This window comes from Meriones unguiculatus, chromosome 19, assembly GCF_030254825.1.
Source record: "Meriones unguiculatus strain TT.TT164.6M chromosome 19, Bangor_MerUng_6.1, whole genome shotgun sequence".
NCBI lineage: Eukaryota > Metazoa > Chordata > Mammalia > Rodentia > Muridae > Meriones > Meriones unguiculatus.
This window is the reverse complement of record NC_083366.1, coordinates 13,695,894-13,718,093: the sequence shown is the minus strand read 5'-3', so window position 1 is coordinate 13,718,093 and position 22,200 is coordinate 13,695,894. Positions and strand designations below refer to the sequence as shown.

Here is a 22,200-nt window from a genome sequence, read left to right as displayed (position 1 = left end):
TTCTGACCAGGGTCATCTTCTTAATTATGAAAACTTAAGATAACAAAATAAACCTTTAATCTTTTTAACCCTAAGATTAAAAAAGAATCTCTTTTTTCCATTTCCTATTTTCTTCAAAACCCTTACTTGCACAAGCTGCTTTATCCTTCACTCTTTCCTGCTCATGCCGATGGGTAATTGAGAGGAAGCCCTACCCTTTTATCACAGTGGGAACCAGGTAAGATATTCATTCACCCTTCCCGCACTGCTGGACACCAGCCCCTGCTGGGCTCAGGTTACCACAGAAGAACAGTGGGCCGGGAGACTTGCAGGTGGCCCGCTGCAGCTAGCACTCTAGTACTGAAGCTCAGCTCCACCAGGGACTGGCCCTGCGGCACTGGGCAACTCAACATGCTCTTTGGCTCTCACTCGCCCCTTCCAACAAGGCACAGCAGAACCTACAGGCAGAAACAGCAGAGCATAAGGCTTGGGAGAGGAAGGCCAGTGACAGCTACTGCCTTCCACTGAGCCAATTGCCATCCTTGTACGCACTTGATCACTGGAGGAGTAAGCTCAGAGAAGGCAGGTGGAGGCATAAGGACCTAAAAGAACCCTTTAGGAGGGTTAACATTTTTTAATCTGAAGATTTGGGGTTGGGGTGCAGCTTAGGGGTAGAATGCTCATATATACTGGGTCTTGGGTTCAATCATTAGTATCCAGTAAAATTAAAACAAACAATGAAAAACCTCTGCACTAAACTCGGGTGACTGCATAGAAGACTCTCTACCTCGGGAACTATCTATTTGTCTTAGGACACTGATGCAACCTTTGCAAAGCCGGACATTTCAACCAATCAGCTTCTTCTTGCCCGTTTCCCCCATGTACCAACTTAATACATTTCCTGGGTAGATGATTATAGAACACAGCTAAATGATTTCAACTCTAAAGCATGGCATGTATTTCAGTGGGTAGATGATCATAGAACACAGCTAAATGACTTCAACTCTAAAGCATGGCATGTATTTCAGTGGCAGAACTCTTGCCCACTATGCAGGAACACCTGGATTTGCTCCCTAGCATGACTCATCAGGCCCAAAGAGTCTACTAATGATGTACACCGAGTAAATTCCTTAAAACCATTTAGAAAGAAAAAAAAGCAAAACTACTGAAACAAGACGCTTCATTCTATAGACTCAGAGACTGACAGCTATGAGATCAACAAGATAGCTCAGTAGGCAAAAACACTTGCTGCCAAGCCTGACGTCAGTTTGATCCCTAGGACCTATATGGCTGGGGAGAACTATGTGTCTTTTTAGAAATTAACCTTTATTTTTATTTTATGTGCATGGTGTTCTGCCTGCATGTATTATTTGTGCACTGTGTGCATGCAATGCCTGCAGAGGCCAGAAGAGGGCATTAGCTCCCCCAGGACTGCAGTGACACACAGCTGTGAGCCACCATGTGGGTGCTGGCACTTGAATTTGGGACCTCTGGAAGAGCAACTATTGCTTTTAACTTCTGAACCATATCTCTAGCCCCAAGAACTAACTCTTGAAGGCTTTTCTCTCACTTCTACTTCTCTGACTTCCGGAGCATGCACACCCCATCCCAAATAAATAAATGTAATAATAATAATAATAATAATAATAATAATAATAATGGATCAAGTCCACAGTGTGAAAATTAGGGATGTGATACTAAGAAATACTTATTTCTCTGGCCTTATCTTCCTGCCAACTGAATAGAGCATATACATACATACACACACACACACACACACACACACACACACACCCCACATATAATTTCTAACTTATAATTGGTCTTCCTTGCCTCTCAAATAATATGCTAAATTATAACACAAATCAACTCAGTTTTCTGTAATAGTCACGCTGCAAAAATCCTCTAGAAGCAGGCACGTGGAAAGAGTTTTGCCAGGCAACCTTGATGGTTTATGTAATTTTATGGTAATGTAGCATTTACTAACAATTGAGATTATAAGCCGCTGACCTCTCTTTGCTGCATGATGAATGGGGTTTTGTGAGTACACAGAGAAAGAGGGAATTCACTCTCACCAGCCTCTTAGATCCTATCACCTCAACATCTTCTAATATGGGTTGCACTGTTTATGTTCTATGATATATATTGGAAGACTGAGCACTGACTTTTAGAGTGACAGGACAGGGGAAAATGCCAATACGAGAGGGTAACTGTAGACCACTGAAGGGCCACGTTAATTGGTGAGTTTTCTTTCTCTTGCGTAGTCCTACATCACAGGTTCTCAAACTGTGGGTCACCACCCTTTCGGGGGGGGCAGTGTTGGTGCTGAAGACCCTTTCCCAGGGGCTTCGTATCAGATATTTACATTATGATTCCTAACAATAGCAACGTTACAGCTATGAGGTAGCAGTGAAATAATTTTATGGTTGCGGGTGCTGACCCCCATGAGGAGCTGTACTCCGGGGTGGCAGCGTGAGGGAGGTTGAGAGCCACCGTCCTGTAAGTTGGTGGGGCTCAGGTTTTGCAGACCATCCGGTCAGCAAAAGCGCTCCTCCTAATGACAACCGGAAGGGGCTTCTTCTGACTGTGTCACACTCTACTTACCAACACTACTTCCTCTCTGAGTCCGAAGGAAGGCCCTATAAATGGCCCTGAGTGAGAAGCATTATTAAATGTCGTCTTATGACAAGACTGTTGCAGCCATGAAACCACAGCAGCCGTGAAGACCAGCACACGAAATAAAAGGAAGCCAGCGGGGCGGGGGGAGGGTCAGGCGGAAGCAGTAGTCAGCAGGAGGGGAGAGGTACAAAAGGGTAGCAGGGGTAGGTATCCTCACAGCACACTGTCTTTATGGATGGCATGGTTAAACAAAGACGAAAAACGCAGAAGCAAACGTGTAATTGCTCTTAAAAAGCTGTATTCTATTTCTTTGCTGGTCAGTGAAAGCTTGAGGAGCCTTCGAAGTTGGGATGCCTGATTCCTAGCCTGAAGCTGGGACACTGTTTGCTCCTCATTGTGGTTACCTATTGCTGGGTTCTGCCGTGTTTGATTCCAAAACACACGTCTCCCAGATAGCCTCCATCATACACCCATTGTTCAACACTGCCCCATTTCAAGCCCTCACCATCCATCACTGGACAGCCTCACAGCCTGTCAACAAAACTGTCCCTCTACAGCCCTGAACCCTGAAGTTCCAGAACTTAGAGGAGCTATGTAACAGTCTCAGCTGACACAGAACACTCAAATGACCTTGTCACATGTATTGGGGCCAACAAATGGTCCAAAATACTGTTGTGTGTGTCTGAGTGTGTTTCTCTCTGTGTGTATAATGTGCATACATACATGTGTGTATATGTGTGTGCATATGTGTGCCACAGCACATGTGTGAAAGGTCAGAGGACAACCTTGAGTGTCATTATTTGCCTTCCACTTTGTTTGAGACAGATTCTTCTTATTGTTCACCGCTGCATATGCCCAGGATAGAAGGTTGTGAGCTTCTGTTAGTTCTCCTGTATCTACCTCCTCTATTGCTTTAGGATCACTGGGATTACAGACCCATGCTAGGGAGTCTGGCTTTACATGGATCCTGGGGATTTGAACTTAGGTCCTCACACTTGCATGGCAAATAGTTTCAGACATCAATTCACTTCCCCAGCCTGTTGCTTTTCAATGGTTTATGTGCTAACTTAAAACAAACCACATTGATTGATTGATTGTGTGTGTGTCTGTGTATGTGTGTGTGTGTTTCTCTGTGTACACCATGGCACAAGTGTGGGATTGAGAGAACAACGTTCAGGGGTCTGTTCTCTCCCTCTGGGGGTGGTACTTAGGTATGAGTCTTGGCAGTCAGTGCCTTTATTAACTGAGCCATTGAACGATAATTTTTCCTTTTTTTTTTTTTTTGAGACAGAGTGTCCCTATGTAGACTGGGCCTTGAACTCACAGAGATTCACCTGCCTTTGTCACCTGAGTAATTTTTGCAATTTTAAATGTCTGGAAAAAAAATTAGTACTTTCTGTACTGAGAATGTTCTAGAATTTAAATTTCAGTGTTTATAAATGAAGCTTTATTGAAACACAAATTATTTCTGGTTTTGTTTCCTTTCTTTCTTATTCACTATTCTTAAAATTAAATTGCTATTAAAATTCATTCGAAAAGTTGGTTCAGATAATAAATAATTAATCAGAAAATATGTACTGATCGGCTATGGAGACACTAAGAACTGTAAAATATGTAAAAAAGGTCTTTTTTGCTTTTGTTTTTTCAGGTGGAGATATAGTCATATTCAAAGGAGTTAAAGAGGCTGAAATTGGGTAGTACAGTGTAAAAAGAAAATAGCAGAGAAGACACTATCGAGGATCACGAGTGTAAAAGCAGCCCCAATAGGACCCCAGAAAGTGATGGCAGCATTTGTTGAGGTGGGGGAGGTGGGAAAAAGTCTTACATCTGGGCTGGGTCAGAACCACTGCTGGCATGGATGGATGTGGCTTTCTGGAATTCATTACCGGAACTACCCTGGCTATGGGGTATGGAGACCAGTAGGAAGTATCTTCTGGGAGAAATGGCAAGCAGGGTTGAGAGTGGGGGTGGGAGGAGTGAGCGACATGAGCATCTTCCCAGGGGAAAGCGCTGGCCCTGCTGGGCTGGCATACTACGCTTGATCTGGAGGGCAGATGCAGGTTCTTCCTCTGACCAGAGGACTACAGGGCAGGTGTCCCGTCTGGGACCTGTGATGGACAATCCTGCAGGTGGCTCAGACACTGCTCTGGCTTTGAGCCTGCCTTCTCAGTTCTGTGATCCACACAAAAGCTTTATGAATCTCTTCTCAGGACAACTGCTAGGGTGATGGTGCTCTCCCAGATGCCAGGCCGGATGCCAGGCCACCCTGGGGTGACTGACCGAATGATGCTAAAGAGTATCTCCTTCAAGCACATCCCAGGCCCTCCTTTTCAGCGCCCTTACGAGCTCCACTCTGTCTGTCTGTTTGAGCCTTGGGACCCAAAAAGGTGATTGCTTAGGCCTCCTCCTGCCGTACACACTCATACAGTGAATTACTCCCAGTCAGGAATTTAGCTATCACCCCTAACTCAGTCTCAGATTTTGCTCAGTCAGTGGCAGAGGCAGGAAGGAGGGGGCAGTGGACATTGAGGAATTTTTTCTTGGCCATGATTCGGAGTGCCTCTACTCTTGACATATGTAAGCAGTCTGGCTCTGTGGGCACAGCCTAGTCCATTTTAAGCAGTATGAGGAGCATCTGCTTTGTGGGCAGAAAACTAAACATTATCTTTCAAGAGTCCAGCATTATCTTTTAGACATTTCCTCACTAGCTGCCACAGATTTAAAACTAAGTGCAACAAGGCTGTTTCAAATTGTTGGCTTGGGTGGAGGCAGCTCTAAGCAGTAAGTTAAAAGCAGACATAATTGCAGGGACTCCCACAATTGGGATTTGACAAAATTGCCCGAAGACACAAAAAGACAGAAAATATGAGTGTTTTCTTCCCATCCCCCTTTCATCTTCAAATAATATATATTCTATTTTTATACAAATGACAGAATACATTTATGTTATAATATATGGTCCAAACAGCAAATTAAACATCTTCTATTGCTCCCTTAAAACCATCCCAGAATACTTGCGGTTTTCACTGGGAACAAAGCTGGGAAAACACGTTCCCCTGCTTTCTGAGTACCCTACACGTCTCCATTCTCAGCATCTGGTCTGACAACCTCTGGCTTGCCTTGAGAGGGAAGGTGCAGTTTTCAGACCTGACTGCGTCCTGTGGTGGTGGTCTCTGAGGCGCTGTCAGCTCCCTGTCAGCACTCCTGCCTCCCTTTTGTATTTCTTCAAAAATTGGTTTTAATTTCCGGGACGGGGGCTAGAGCTTTAATTTTTCTTTCCTTGAATATTTTTGAGCTGAATTCCCATAGAAGTCCATCCTAGCAGGGAACCTCACACCCCTCTGGCTTGGTCCTAAGAGCCCGGTGGGAAGGGAGTCACTTCTTTCTACCTTGCAGATCCAGCCTGGGCTCTGATGTAATGTTGTCTGGAGCTCTGGGAACTGCCCAGCAGCAGGCTGAGCAGCTGAAAAGTAAGTCACCGTGCTCAGCACCTACATGATTAGCTATATTTAACCCCAGCCCAGTACTCACAATGGCCTTCACATCTCTTAACTAAAACAGTAAAAGATCACTTGAGCACTTAAAACCTTCTTCAAAACGAGAGTTTATTTTTAAAACGGTACCAGACCTTTACTCTTATTTTACCTAAGATATGTGTGCCCTGTTACTTGAGTCTCCGCAGAGCAGGGTGTCATCTGAATCTCTGTGTCCCTGGAGAGCAAGCCACAGCAGAGGAAGCCTGCCAAGCACAGGGCAGCTTTTGGTCAGTCTACCTTATTTCTCTCACAGACACACAACACTTACGTGAAGACGTAATGACAGATAAAATTAGGATGTACTTTGCCACTCTTATTTGCGTAACTTACTAGATCTATTTTCATATGGTGTACATGCACCTTATATTATTTATTTTTAGGTTTTGAAAACAGATAATTGAAAATGTTCAAATCTTAGAGAATGAAGTCCACTAAAAATTACACACGTATTTTTAAAGACGTGTATGTTATACACTTCATACTACCTTGTGTGATAGGTTATTAATTAGGCATGATGTTGTGTGCCTGTAACAATAACTCTGTGAGGTCAGGACAAGCTTGGGCTAAATAGCAACTCCACATCTCAGAAAAACGTTGTTGTATCATCTACAAACTGAAGTAGTGTTTTAACAAATAACATAGCTCAGTGGTTGCTCTAACTTGCATGTTCTCAGATTCCATTTCCACCCTTACTACAGCACTTGGCAATCCCCATGTCTGATTCTAAGAGGAATACCCTGCTTGATGGGAGGCAGAGGTCAGACCTGTGTGCTGGCCTCCCAAGGAGAATGGACAGAGCAGCCGCACGTCAGCATGAGGCCCTAGCACCCTCCCTGCTCCCTGACCAGACTCTCCATGAAGGCACTTCTTGCTGGTGATGGTACCAAGAGTCCTCTCCCCGAAAGCCTCTCTGTTGATCTGAGGTCATAATGTCCGAGAGAGAAGCCCTACCTCCTCTGGCTTTATTTTTAAAAGCATTCCTTAGTGTTGACCAGGGTATTACCATCTCTACACCAGTATCTGCCTTCCCCTTTACTCACTTGAAAAGCATGGAGGAGATAAACTTGCAACAGCAATCCTTGGGAATGCAGAATGCCGCTCTCTGCCTTTTGATGCTCTACCACCACGGGCAACTGAGTCGCATGCTCGGGGAGAGGGAGGGATGTGGTAGACACAACAGCTTCAGCTTGGGAAATGAAGAGAAGAGCTCTATGCCGGCAGCCCGTGAGAGCTACTGGCACCTTCTTAGCGCATCTTAACCCCCTCACAGTCTTGATAGGCTCTGCACACAGTGCTCTCTTACCTCAGCCTCCCTGACCCTCTGTGCCTCCGATGCATACCCTTCTGGCTTGGCCAGGGGCTCTCAGGGCATTCAATCAGTGGATTCCTCTACCTCTTCTCCGATACTAAGATGATCATCCCATGAATGGCAATTTCTAACCCACTTGTCGGAATGCTGACAGACAGACAGACAGACAGACAGACACACACACACACACACACACACACACCCCTACCTATTTTTCAAGTGTCAGGAGACCTTTCATTTTAAACACACTATGAAAGAAACAGAAAATATCAACAACCTTCTGACATTTCTGGGTAAGGATCCTGTTAAGTCCGCCCATTCGCTGCCTACGGTAAACAGAAGCAGTCCAGACTCTGCTGTAGTACGTGATAGAAATGAAGATTGTTGGCGCTGCTTCAACATGCACTCTGCCATGGGAACAAACCAAGAGTGGCTGAATTCTAGCAACTAACCAATCATTGCGCTAAACATCTCAGGGTCACTTGAAAACTACCGCTGGGCTTGCATAATTTACACTCATGACTGCGTGCTCATGGGAAAATTTAAAGGCACGACGGTCCTACAATCTCACCTAAGCAAATAATCTCATCAGTTGTACATCAGACAGCAAAGTAAACTGATATGATCCCAGCCTTCGGTATGCAGAACCACTTAAGGAACTATGCCAAAAAAAAAAAAAAATTACTCAGCAAAAATTTTTGAAGAAAAACAAAAGAGATAACGTGGCTACTGCAAAGAAGAATTGAAAAACTGCTAGTTAACATAAAAAATAATGAATATGGTTAAAGGAAAAAAATGTCATGGCCTGCCCGAGCTTCACAGAGCTTTGTCCATAAAGGCTGATACATATCCATAGACCTACCAACACCGTCATTCTTGTCAGATATGGTTAGACATATAATGGTAACTGCATAGCAGTGCAAACACGGGAGATGTGTTTACTGAGCGTCACGCAGTGCCCGTATGACTGAACAAGAGAAGGGTGAGGACACAAAGCAGTGGCAGCCAGAGAACCCACATGTGCTTGCAAGGAAATAGCGATAACAAACCGCCTTAAAACACTTCTGTTTCATTGATGTTTAAAAACATCCAAGAAAGCAGAGTCTTTTCACGCAGATCTGGAAGACGCTGGGAATGGCTAGGCTAACGAGCAATAGTAAATGTGTATGTTAAACCAGTGTGCACACCTTAGCCAAGCCTCAGACATCTGCTGGAAGATGCTAGTGCAATGGTTACCAAGGCAACCTGGGTAGGGGAAAAATTCCGTGTGCATATTTCCAGATCCACCTATATCGTTTTCTTCAGGGAGGGAGCCTAGGGATACAGTAAAAGCAAAACTGCATAACATTTATTTTGAACAAAGCCTTGAGATTTGAAGAGAATGATAATGGTGATTTTAGCAAGTCATATCTCCCCATGGGAAGAGACTGCTTAGAAAGTGCTAAGTGGGAGGCAATTGCAAGGAAACTGATTCATTAATTACTTTAAGAATTTAAAAAAAAAAGGCAAAGAAAGGGCCAGCTGAAGAGGCTGTTTGGAAGGCTGTGAATGGCTCAAGCGTGTGAGACTCCCTGGCACTTGAAATACTATGAAAGACAGATTAAGATCCCTGCAGAAGCTCAAGTTTAATCAATGTGGCGATTAAGTTGCACATATGCGCTTATCTCTGAAAGAATGAAGACATTTAACAAGCTACAGTGAGCTGTTTCATCATGAAGCATATTTCTGATGGAGCTGACACATTTCAGGCTACTTCAGGGTCGATTTAGGATCATTTTTGGAGAGAGTGACCGTTTTATGGCAAAGCAGGATGGGAATGGATTCAATGCTCCTGACATAATCAGGTATTTGGTCTTGAAAAAGCTTGCAGCCTCCGTAATCCACCATTCTTTGTTCATAAAACAGGAGTGCCAACTGCCTTGAAGAGATTGGAGGACTGATGGGTGACAATGTTTGTATCATGTCTGCTAGTAGGAGATCCCTGATCTTGCCTACACGGCAAGCATTCCACTCATTTCACCTGATGAAACACAATCAAAAAACCATTACCGCTGTTACCACAACCACCACTACCACCATCATCCAAACCACCATTAACACTGCCGCCATCACCATTATCACTATGTCCACCCCACCCCCTCTCCATTTTCATCACTCCCCACAAGCCCCAGTAGCACTACCACGCTGTTGCCACGTCTGCCACCAGCTTAATCAAAGCAGGGAACGTGGGAGCTTCTCGGGGCACAGAGCTTTGGACTCCGCCAACCTGTACACAGTGTCAGCTCTACCACTCAGGTTTCAAACGAGAATTTTCTCCTTTAGAAGAGGCGGGCAATATCTCTGCCCTTAATTTCTCAGCTAGCAGTGCAAGGTACTTCTCATGGAGTCAGACACACATTAGATACTTTTCTAATCAGCTGATCTCTGCCAGTATTTGACTCCTAAAAGATCACCAGGGGCCATTAGAGACCTCCACAGAGGTTATATGGAGGAGTTGGCTGTGCCTTGCCGAGCACATAGAATTCTTATTTCTTGCTCATACACAACAGTTCCAGCAGTGCCTCTTCCATTGCTGCACAGCTCGTGAGGAAGGCACTGGATACTCTTTGTGCTGAGCTACCCTTTATTTCTACCTTTTTGCAGGGCCAGGGGGTGAACCCAGGGCCCTCTACCATGAAATTAAAATGTTGGGTCCCAGGCTATCTTTTAAGGATATTTGTCCAGAGCTCGAGTCTCCCACTACAGCAGGGAGCAGTTTGAAAGACTTGGCTTCCTGCCATGTGAAGCACCTCACTGTGTGCACACACATCATCTTGGCTTCTCTGGGCTGCTATAGAAAGCAGGGCTCGGGGAGTTGATGCACAGATGCTGAGGCTTGGGCAACTGTTTCCACCATGCTCAATAAATGGTCTGTCATCTCTCCTCCCAGCATCCATAGAGCTGTGCCAGGAGAAGGTTAGCTTCCAGGAAGGCCAGACTCTCAGGCTCTAGATGGTCCCTGACAGCTCCTCAGGGGCACAGCACATCCCATCCATTCTGAAGTGAGGCAGGAAAGAGGCGGAGGGCTGAGAAGTGGCATGAGAGTCAGAGAAAAATATGGAGGAGAAGGCTCCAAGTACGACGCACTGTTCTCTCACTAAGAGGTTTTCAGATTCTTAACTAGTCCTGGTTGGGAATGGTCTAGTTTGTTCTTAATCGCTCCCACTGCTCATCCCACACTTGCTCCCTCCCACTGGAGGGAAGTTCTGTTTTTCTAGTTTAACATGCTGTTCTAGAATGTTCCACAGAGGTCCAGGCTTTCCCACAGCATGTCAGGAAGAAGCAGAACCAGGGGCTTGTCCCCTCTAAGCCCTGGTGAGTATTTCATTTTGAAAGCACCAACCCTTTTAGATCCTTAAGCTGCGGAGGCCACATTTAGGTCACTGAAGAGCAGAATTCAAATGATATGCTAAGTAGGTGACCAGTTGCTATTCATTTGGCATTCAAAAATATATTCTTTTGTTTAGCCAAATACCACTCTTGCTTTTCACATCCGTTTAAACCAACCCTGCTAAAATGGGGCAGCACTGTAAACCATGGCACGCCTGCAGGTTACGAAGCCTCACAACAGCCCGATTAACACCAATATTTATGAAATCCAACGTACAGTTCTCTGAGAAACTTAAAACTTTTCACAACACAACTGAAATATCCTGCTTCATCTATGGGGAAAAGATCTATTACAAACAGCAAAGTACTGTTTCTGATTATTTTTTTCCCATAGTAAACACGAATGTATAATATTTTCCACACAGTTTAAATTTCATAGATTGGTGCCAAGTGGACTGCCCTTTCACCTTTTACCCTTTATTGCTCATGTCCTGGCAGCAAAGTCAATAAAGTATTTCTTAGACACTGAACAATGAGAACTCCATATACCCTCTCACAGCCGTCTCAGTGACTAGCTCTTTCTGCAAGAGGCGACTTAGCCTCACTTGGAAATGGTTGCTGTTTTTAGTTCTCCTCCACAAAGGCATTATTAAATGTTGCCCATCACAATGGATTAGACATTTAATAGTTGTTGGCTCAGACCAGGAACTCTGAAGTCAGGAAAGCTTCAGGGCCAATGGTTATGTCCCTGAGAGAGGCCATTAGCCAAAAGCGTTAGGACTATGGAAGCAGGCAGAGAAGTCCACATGTGAAAGAGATTAAAGCAAAGTTTGGGGATCCGGCTGCTAAGCAGACCTCCTTGAACAGCAGCCACAGTGGGAGAGTCATCCAGTGTCCAAGGCCTGCTCCTATGCTAGACAGTGCAGCCTCCTGCTGAAAGATACAGCAGGGCTGAAGAACTTGGGAACTGTGAGGAAGCTATGTGAAGTGGCCAGTTGTTGTTTTTAAATCTTTATAGGGAGGAACAGTGAGCTCTCAACTGTGCTATCATTTCTAACCCTTTGTTCTACAGGTGAGGGACTTGAAGTTCTCAGTCAAGTTTGCACAGATAGCTTATAATCGACATGGCACCACGAGGATAAGTAGGTACATGGATGTGGCTTCGTAGTCTGCCTTTTTGGTGCTTTGACGTCTTGGAGACTACTGTTCTCCAGAAGAGCTATTTCCTAGAGATAATAAACCATTCACTACTGTGAATGACTTTTATAAGCAACTGGCCAGTCCAAAGCTCACACCCCTAATCACCTCCAACACTGCTTTGACATCCTAGCTCACCATGGCTTTGCCTTTATCCCAGGGTCAGAGACTGGAGAAATGAGGGCAGCTTCAAACTCTAGACCTGGCTTAAAACATTCAAATTAACCTATCCTAAACCGTTGATGTGATGATCCTTACCCTTCCTCCTTTCTCAATCACCTCCTCCCTCCCTCTGGCTCTCCCTCTCTTCTCTCATAGCTCTTCTTGCATTTTCCTCATTTGCTCTGCTACTCGTGGGCTGCGCCCTGCTGCTGGTGTTTCCTTAGTGCATCAGCACATTGCCCCTTCCTCCTGGGGACCGGACAGTGTTCAGTGAGAACTGTCTTTTGATTGGCCAGCGTCTTCTTACTTGAATAATAATACAACTTGTATTCAAAATATAGACGACTCAAGCTTTTCCTGGTTGAAGATGCGCTGTGAACAGAGTTTTGGTAGAGAACTAGTTATGTTCACATTTGCTATGAGAAAATGTATTTTCTAAAATTCATAACAAATTTTAGATCACAGAAAATACTCAGGCACCCGAGGGAGAAAGTTTCTGATGAGGGACACACAGTGATGGGGTCAGCCTCAGATGGGATGGTGACTTTCCAAGTCACCTCATACCACAGTCATGTGTAGAACAACTTAGGAGGCCAGGGCAATGAAAGCCTTTGACAGACAGAGGGTCACTGAAGAATTTAAGTAGGGGAGGAAAGCACTTAGAGCACTACACAACAGAGACTCCAAGAGAAGGCAACTGTGGTCCAAAGGAATGAAGAGAGCAATATTGTCCAGATCCAGAGTCCGGGCGGGGTCTAGCTGGTATGCTGACTAGGTCATGTATATGATGTGGGAACAGAAAAAAGGAAGAAGAATGACTTTTTTCCCCCTGCTTATGAACTCTAGAGGAAAGGTAAAAGCAAGGGAAGGAGGAAAAGTACTCTTTAGTAATCACCAGGGAAGGCTCCACAGCATGGACATGAGCTATAGGAGTCTCACAGACTGGGAAAATCCACGTACCTCTGCCAACTATAGGTGAGGGATGTGTAACTTACTCTACGTCTCTTGTCAAGAATGGCCCCTAGCTTGGAAGCACATAGTCAGAAGAACTTGCCTTCTGAACTTGACTCAGAAGAGATGTTAAGATCTGAATTTTGTTTGTTTGTTTTATGGTGGGAATTGAATCCAAGGACTTGAGCATAGTACCCAAGAGCTACTAACTGAAGCCCCAGCCTGAGTTACTGATGTCAGTGAGGATGTTTCACTGAGAGGGGAGTTGGAGTAGTATTTTTGGTTCTTCTTTGGAAAAAAAATCACTTTTAAACTATTAGAATTATGTAATAGAAAAATGTCAAAATCATCCTGTCCCCCTATCAGTGGACTTGGAGAGGGTCATGGGAGGAGATGAGAGAGGGAGGGTGGGATTGGGAAGGAATGAGGGAGGGAGCTACAGCTGATATGCAAAGTGAATAAACTGTAATTAATATAAAAAATAAAAATTTAATTTAAAAAAAGCACAAAAGAGAAACATAGAAAAAAACATCCTATCATCTATACAAGCCAATTTAGCATAACTTATTTTGCTTTCTTAGGATTAGATGTTTCTTTCAGGTTGATTGGCAAGAGTACCAGACTGAGCATAAAGACCTTCAAGGAGGACTCAAAAAGTATAAGCGACAGCAGTGTGGAAAAGTGCATTTCAAGGATTCTGGGGCCGAGATGGCTCAATGGGCAAAGAGCTTGTCATACAAGTATGAACATGTGAGTTCAAATCTCCAGAGCTCACTTAAAAGCGGGGTGCAGGAACACACATCCATAATCCCAGCACCCCTAGGAGGAGATGGAGATAATGGAGAGAGGATCATCCCTGGAAGCTCTTCGGGCCAACCAGTCTGGGGTGCTCAGCCACTAACAAAGAGATCCTGCCTCTCAAACAAGGTAGAAGGTGAGGACAAATAACTAGGGTTGCCCTCTGACCCACACAGGCATGCCCTGGCACAAGCACATGACATCACATCACATCATATATATAAATAGTTAAAAGGGGGGACTAGTTAGAACTATATTTACCTCACATGCATAAGACCTGGGTCCATTTCCTAGCATCATCAAGAGTGAAACCAAGCCAAAAGAAATGACAACCTGGACCGAGACAACTGGCAGTTACTTCTGGACTTCTCTCTCTCACTCCATTAGGTCATATCCTCCTTTCCCATAGGAGCCAATTTCAGTCCACATCCATCATGGCTAATACCCTTGCCAGATCAAGCTTCAGAGACCTGGACAACGTCTAACACCACAAAGCCCTTTCAAGTCATGCAGTAACTGAGCTGAGCCTTGGAACTCTCCCCAGGGCCCTGGTGGTTCTATCTTGTGGGTGTAGAAATTAACTGAGATCCTGCACACTGTCAAATTGCTCTCCACTGAGCGAGTTCATCTCCTCCTTCCATGTGCTTTCCCAGAGTGTAAGCGTGATGCCACCAGTCTGGCCCCATGACAGCAGATACGTGGACTTCTTTTTCAGGAAACTGAACCAGTGGCAACCCCACAGCTCTCCACTTGTTAGCGTGGTGCTGTCGGATGCCACACACATGGAGAGGCTGTCCCCACGCCCTCGGTGTATGCACACAGGCTTCTAACAAGCCAAGCTAACGGGCCACAGACAGGTGCAGCTGTCATGTCACTGCAAAAGGAGCCTGAGGGAGACCGTGTTGACTCCCACCACGCCCTCGGTGTATGCACACAGGCTTCTAACAAGCCAAGCTAACGGGCCACAGACAGGTGCAGCTGTCATGTCACTGCAAAAGGAGCCTGAGGGAGACCGTGTTGACTCCCACAACGACATGGCCTTCTTCTAATACTGTGATGTTTCCTTTTCCTGTAACCAGCAAATGAACAAGTAGTATTTATTCATGTGGGGGACATGGGGACGTTCACTCTTTTTAAAAATGTTTTAATTGATGTCTGTGTGTGTGTGTGTGTGTGTGTGTGTGTGTGTGTGTGTGTGTGTGTGAAGAGTGTGGGTATGAACTTGCAAGTCTGAGGACAACCTTTCATGAGTCAGTTTTCACCTCCATGCTGTTTCTGAGGCAGGGTCCCGTGTCCACTCCTGTCTCACAGGAGGAGTGCTGGGATTACAGTCACGTGCTACCACACCTGACTTTCCATGTGTGTTCCAAAGACAGAACTCAAAAGGTCAGGGGCTTCTGGGGACCAAACTCAGGCTGTCAGGCTCAGTGGCAAATGCTTCTACCTACTGAGCCATTTCACCGGGCTGGCTTTTAATAATTAGCAAATGTTTTACATCTCTGTCATTTTCATGCTGTCCTTATTCATGCATTAATCTTTTAAAGCTAGTGACGGTCACATGCAAATCCACATGGAATATGTTTCACTCTACTTCCCATTACACATACTATATAGGACTCACTGAGAATGTGCACAGACAATGATACCAGGAAGCAATGCCACCACCTCCTTATGAAAATTAATAAACGTGAGGGGGAGAACTTCTCCAGAGAAAGCTTCATAAACAGGCAAACATCTGCTAACAATCAGGTTTTAAAAGTAGAACGTGTTTAAAGGCACAAAGCAGCTCAGACATGTTATCAGGACAGTCTATTCTAGTCAGTATTTCCATAAATAACCACCATTTTTTCAATGTTAACTAAAAATAAATACAACCACTATATGACCAGCCATTCCTTTGTGAAAACCTCGTTCTATTATATCATTTGAACATTCAGCTAAAATTCAGCTTTCTGAATATTGCTCGTTTCTTGCTTTTATGAGTGAGCAAAACTTAATGGCCAGACATAACTTGAACCCAAGTAAAACACAAATTAGAAGCAAGCAGAAACCAAGTTTATCTTACTTTGTAATATACATAGCTGAAATAAACAATGAATAAGATGAGCATTTGCTCACAACTATTTGAAAGACACCCCCTGCAGACCATAGATGTTACAGTCTTGACTAAGATTTCACCAAGTGGTGGCTTTTCTTTTTTCCAGATGTGTGGTGTGCATGTTTTTCATGTTTGTGGGCATATGTATACAAACAAGTGTGTGTGGGGGAACCTAGTTCGATGTCAAGAATCATGCTTACTTATCTTCCTCCTTCTTCACTGATGCAGGGTCTCCCAATCAAACCCACAGATGGGGCTAGTCTGGCTAGCCAGCTTGTTCTTGGGATGCCCTGCCTGCTGAGGTGGGGTTTCTGTGGACGGCCATGCCCACCTGGCACTTGGTGTTTGTGTGGCAAGCACTTAATCTCTGAGCCATCGCCATAGTTTGGTTTCTCAAAGTTTGAAATGAGATACTTAATGTTATGATAATCCAAAAGACAGCAGAGGTGTGGTGGCAAGGAAGCTGTGGACAAAGCTGCTGCAGGCTTGCTTTGTGCCTTACTTTCATCGTGGAAATACATACTCAGTAAAAACACAGGTGAATGAAGGAATCTCGGTACTGCTAAATTATTTCTACCAGGGGCTGGAGAGATGGCTCAGAGGTTAAGAGCACTGGCTGTTCTTCCTAAGAACCAGGCTCAATTCCTATCATAATGTGGTGGCTCACAACCATTTGTATTCTCAATTCCAGAGGATCAGATGGCCCCTTAGGGAGAGCACACACATGGTGCACAGATATCCAGGCAGGTGAAGACATCCATACATATAAAAAATAATTTTTACTTAATTGAGTGAATCATTGATGAAGGGAAAAGAAGAACATAGAAGATGAGTTTACTTTTTAAGCCTTATTCTCTAATATCTATAGCTTTCTATGCCACAAACCCAGACCAGCCTGGAAGTAAAACAGAATTGGGCTTAGCTAGCCAACAATGATGTCTAATAGTTAAAATTGCTCTCTGGCTTTGAAACACTAACTATGTAAAAGAATGGCCAGTTTCCAGTTTCTGTTGAGCTGCCTGCATGGGGGTGGGGTGGACTGAGGGAAAGCGTTTGCTGAGAAAGGCATTTGGTTGGTAAGAAGGAAAAGAAAATTGATTAAAATAATAGCAGTAACACGCGTGCCTCAGATACTGCAGCTTCCTACTGATCATCACACAGGTTCTCCCATTTGCTCTCAACTGTAATCTCATGACAAGAAGAGGCAGCCACGTTCTTGATTTACAGGAAAGGGAAAGATAACCTAAGGGGGCTAAAAATGCTCTAAAAATGACAAGTGACGCACTTGAGTCTTCAGTGGTGACTGGCCTAGCCTGGGCTAGCTCTTCTGTGCTGCAGCAGCAACAGCCACGTCTCTTCTCACTCACCCGGGCTTGTTCCTGCACTCAAAGCTCTTCCAAACTGGTGGGTGCTCAAAACAGTCTTTCTTGAGTAGGTTTTCATGGGATGTAAGTTTCAGAGGTCCCCCACTGCCCCTCTCCCTGTCCCTGGAGGGAAGGAACTCAGTAGGGGGGCTGCAGGGGGCAGAGTCTAGACCAGCAAGGCAGAGGACACTGAAGGGCTCCGAGGTGAATTTGTGCTATGTTTTTAACACTTGCACCCCAAAAGGTCTGCACAGAGGCTGCTTCCTGGCCCCTCAAACAACACTGCAGTTTCTGCCTTCCCCTTAAAATACCGGCTACTGACTTGATACTCCTAGTCTAAGCATTTCTGTTCAGAGAGACTGAAAGGAAATTTTTTTTACAGTTTTACTACTGCACTTTTTTCATAAGCACAAGATGGAAAACATTCAATGCTTTCTGCCAGCATAAGTATATTCCCAATCCATTGCAGCAAATTTTCCATTTGCATTTAATATTTCAATGAATTGGAGTGGAGGGAGAAGATAGGGAAAATATTAAGCCCATATTCCCTCTTACTAATTTCTAACTCACTTGCTGGAAAAGTCGGAAATGGCCTTGAAAGACTCCAGTGTTCACGAAAGCAAGTTTTGCCTTCCCTATGCAATGCTCTTGTTTCCTCCTTTAAATAAACGGACACAAAACAGCAGAGAGGCTCAGGCCCATCTCTAGGCTGCCTCTTAGGTTAGCTTCAACTAGGTCTAGGCGCTAGTGTCTTGCCCTATGCCGACTTCAGTGGCTTAGAGGACAGGTGCCAGCTCTCAGGACCCTAAGGAGGGAGACCCTGTGTTCTTCCCTAGAGAGCACCCAGGGCCCAGAAAAGAAGGAAACTTATATAAAGACTCAGCTCCCTTCTGCCCTGGCCCATCCATGGGGTATTTCTTCCAACCATCTCCCTTCCTATGCAGCAGATACAGTTTTGTAACAGCTTATCCTAAGGTAAAGGGTGCTTAGGATGTGGCTTGGTTGGTGACAACATGAAAACCTGAGTGAATGTCTTAACACCTGCACAAAGGAGCCAAGTAAGGTGGCACACACACATTCCTAGCCTGGGGGACTGAAAACAGGTGGATCCCCGGGGCTTAGAGACGAGAATCCGTGAGTTCCAGCTCAATGAGAAAGCCTATCTCCAAAAATCCAAGGTGGACACTGACTGAGAAAGACGCCAGAGATTGTCTTCTGCCTCCATGTGTGCACGTGCTGCTGCCCACACAGGTGCCCACGCAGACAAGAACCTCAACAAACACTGACGAAAACTGGTGTCTAGACAAGGGCTAGACCAAGGGATGAGAGGATGATGGTCCCAGGAAGCTAAGGGATCTTCCCCCACGTGGGCTTTATAGCCCACAGAGCACACCTACATTCACTGCTTCGTCGGATCAGCGACTTCCACATGAGGGATGTGCCATTTTTAGAGTTTACGCGACCCGCCCGCAACATCCCCCCTTTACAGGAGAGGTGAAATTCCAGCAGACACTGGATTAATCTCACACACTTTCCACCATGCACACTTCCTCTCAAGGCCCAGCCACTGCCTTCAAGTCTCATCAGGTCAAAAGGTCACCAAGGAAAAAGATAAATATGCTTATAAAAGCTGGCTTGAAAGAGGGAGTTCCAAACAAATACGCAAAGTAAGAAAAGGCAGTGATGACCATTCTGACATGTCACACCCCACATCCCAACCCTCACTGGTACCTTGTTGCTAAATTCCAGTGTCTGCTGTTATATGGGGTTATTTCCAGTTATATATTTCCAGGATAATAACAATATAATATAATGTGAGATATATATATATATTCTTGCCTCTGTGACCTTTTTACGTTAGAGATTGAAGTTTGGCCATTAATGGCTGCTAAGGGAGGAGGAATCCCGTTCTTCGGTGGGCTAGCCAGTGTGAGGTTGCCCACATTCCAGTGTGTAACTTCCGCCTGTGCTCACGGGAGCAGAACCCAGTTTAACTCAGTCATTAACAAAAGATTAACAAAATCTGAAGAAAAGCGAAAGTGCAGCTTGCGTTTTTGTGGAGGACAAAAGGGCCTGGCTTGGGGTCTACCTGCTTAGGGACTCTGTCCTGCTGCATCTTGGGTTCATGCTGCTCAGATTAGGACTCAAAAAAGTGCCTGTCTGTACACTGGATGATGATGATGATGATGATGATGATGATGATGATGACGACGACGACGACGACGATTTGGCATCAGAATGTAAAGCAACTACCAGGCTAAATTTGGTACTTATTTGGTTTTTACATTGAGCCAAACAGTCTGGATTTCCAAGCTCACACCTGATTTCTACCCTGGCTGAGCTCGGCATCTCCCTGCATGATGGAAACAGAGGGCAGGCAGGTCCAGAAGCCAGTTCCAGGAATCCCAGTTTCCATCAATGCTTGAATCGAGCCATTTACTCCTTGCTGGGTGCCCACTGAGCCTTCCCACCCTGGCCAGCAGAAATGCTTCTTCCATACCAGCTGCCAGAAGGAAGCTCTTTCTCTCTCTTCTAGGAGTCAACTTGGAGGAAGAAGCTTGGAGAACCCCTCTGGAGAGAGACTCCTAGCACTGGTGACCGAAATGGCCCTAGTGTTTGCTACTCATTTCCCTGCCTGGGCAGCTATTCTATGACTGTACAGCTCTGGATAGTGAAAAATCCTTCCTTTTCTTGGCCTATATTTTCCTTCTGTAATCAGTATTCCTGCCCGTCTCCCTCCCTCCCCCGACCACCCAATCGTAACTCTGATTAATGTTCACCTTCCTGACGACTCATCTTGCAAGCACTGATGGCCATGCACAGCCATAGCTGCCTCTAAACTTTACTTTAACTTTCCTATGATAAAGACAGACCACTGTAAGTTCCATATGATATGTGGAATCTGCCTCACCTCTTGCCGTATTTTCTGAAGGCTTCTCCATATCCCCATATATATTTCCCATGGATAAAACCAGGGAGGCTATTTTTTTCACTGCTCACATTGATGCTTTGCAGAGGTGATATGCCGTGGAGTCTGGCCACAGGCTTTGCAACCCACAATCATGTGGCTGGGTGGGATAGGAGCTCACATGCAGTGTTATAAGCAACAAACAAACAAACAAACCCAACAGGCCTTGAACGCATGACAGTGCTATCAGGATAAAAGGAAAGGGAAAAAAATAAAAAATAAAAAAAGAGCAAACTTGGAATGCTTTAGAATTCATTTAGTCAGTCAACTAATTTAACTTTGGACAATGATAGAAATGTCCCTTTCGGTCATTAACACTGATTCACAACTGGTTAAAGTACAGAAAAAAAAAATGCCTGGAGTGCTCACCCCTAACCAGCACATCTATACTGCCCTTTCCTTGCAAAGCTCGGGGAGCACTATGGAAGAGGGGGTGGAAATACTGTAATAGCCAGAGATGGGGAAGACCCCTATGAAACAGAGGCTTCTAGTCACAATAGGGCCACTGCGCTCACGGACTCACAACAGTCGCAGGTGCCACCACAAGACCCATATAAGATCAAGGACTCAAGAGGCCCCATCTCGAGCCAAGGAGCTACTGGATGGTTAAAGAAAGAGGGAGAGTCAGTTTTCTTCAAGAGTGTGACCTCTGGTAGGCTGTCCATGTTCCCATGGTTGGTCCTACTCCCACGTGCATACGGGCAACACTGACTGGAGTCCACATTTCTCTCTCCCCCCCTTTCCACTCCCCCCCCCATTAACAGAAAATGTACTTTTTGTGGTGTCCAATACGGCAGCCACCAATGTGTGGCTGATAATCCTGGACATTTGTCCCTTGTAGCCAAGGAACGCAACTGTTCATTTAATCCTAATTTATTTCATTTTTAATTTCCATACCCACATGGATACCATTAGTATAGTGTAATATTTGTAGATGATCTGAACCCAGTGTTCATTTTTCTGTCTTTAGCTTTTTGTTTTTTTCAATTCATTATGTGACAGGAAGGTTATATTACAGGCACATTTCTTTCATGTGTTTGTTTTGTGTTTTTGATTTGGGGCTTTGCCATGCAGCTAGCCTAAACTTGCTATGTAGCCCAGGCTGGCCTCAAATTTGTGATGATTCCTGTCTTTGCCATCCCAGCACTGGGATTATAGGCATGGGTTATCTAAAACACATTTTAGCATCCAAATATTTCTTCTTATTGTTTAATTTCATGTTAAAAAGGACCCACTGGGGTGGGAAGTGGCTCCGTTGGTAAAGTGCGTGCTGTGCAAGCGTGAGGAGCCCATTTTGATTGTCAGCACCTACATTAAAGCGAGCACTGGCACTCCTTTATAGCCCAGAGCCAGGGAGGAAAGGAGACAGAAGAAAGCAGATCCCTGAAGCTTGCTGTGCCACCAGCCTCGTCAAATCCGTAGGCTCCAGGCTCAGTGAGAGACCTTGACCCAAAAAACGAGGTGAAGAGAGACTAAGGACAACACCTAAATGCTGATATCTGGTGTCCATTCCCCCCACGCCTGCCACATGTACACATGCACCTCCAATATGGGCGTGCACACACACACACACACACACACACACACACACACACATCCGACTTGTGGATATGATGTCAGGCCCCTAGTGTGGACCTGTAGCGGCCAGTTTTTCATTACTATACATAATGCTTCAGTGAGCATCTGACCAAGTTTATAAAGGTTTATCTGACTTGAGGGAAGATGGTTCTTGGTTTAAGAAAAGACTAGATCCTCTGTTCACACCTCGAAGCTACCACTGTGATGTCACCCTCGGTGCAGGAAAGGAAGCACTTGGCTCCATCACCAGGTCGTCGACTCTCATGTGCTTG

At 45.0% G+C, this 22,200-nt stretch overlaps 1 protein-coding gene across 6 annotated transcripts in view; it reads right to left on the bottom strand.

Moving 5' to 3' along the window:
• Fam171a1 (family with sequence similarity 171 member A1) overlaps positions 1–22,200 on the bottom strand; it is a 112,801-nt gene that overhangs the window by 48,786 nt on the left and 41,815 nt on the right. The window lies entirely within an intron of this gene.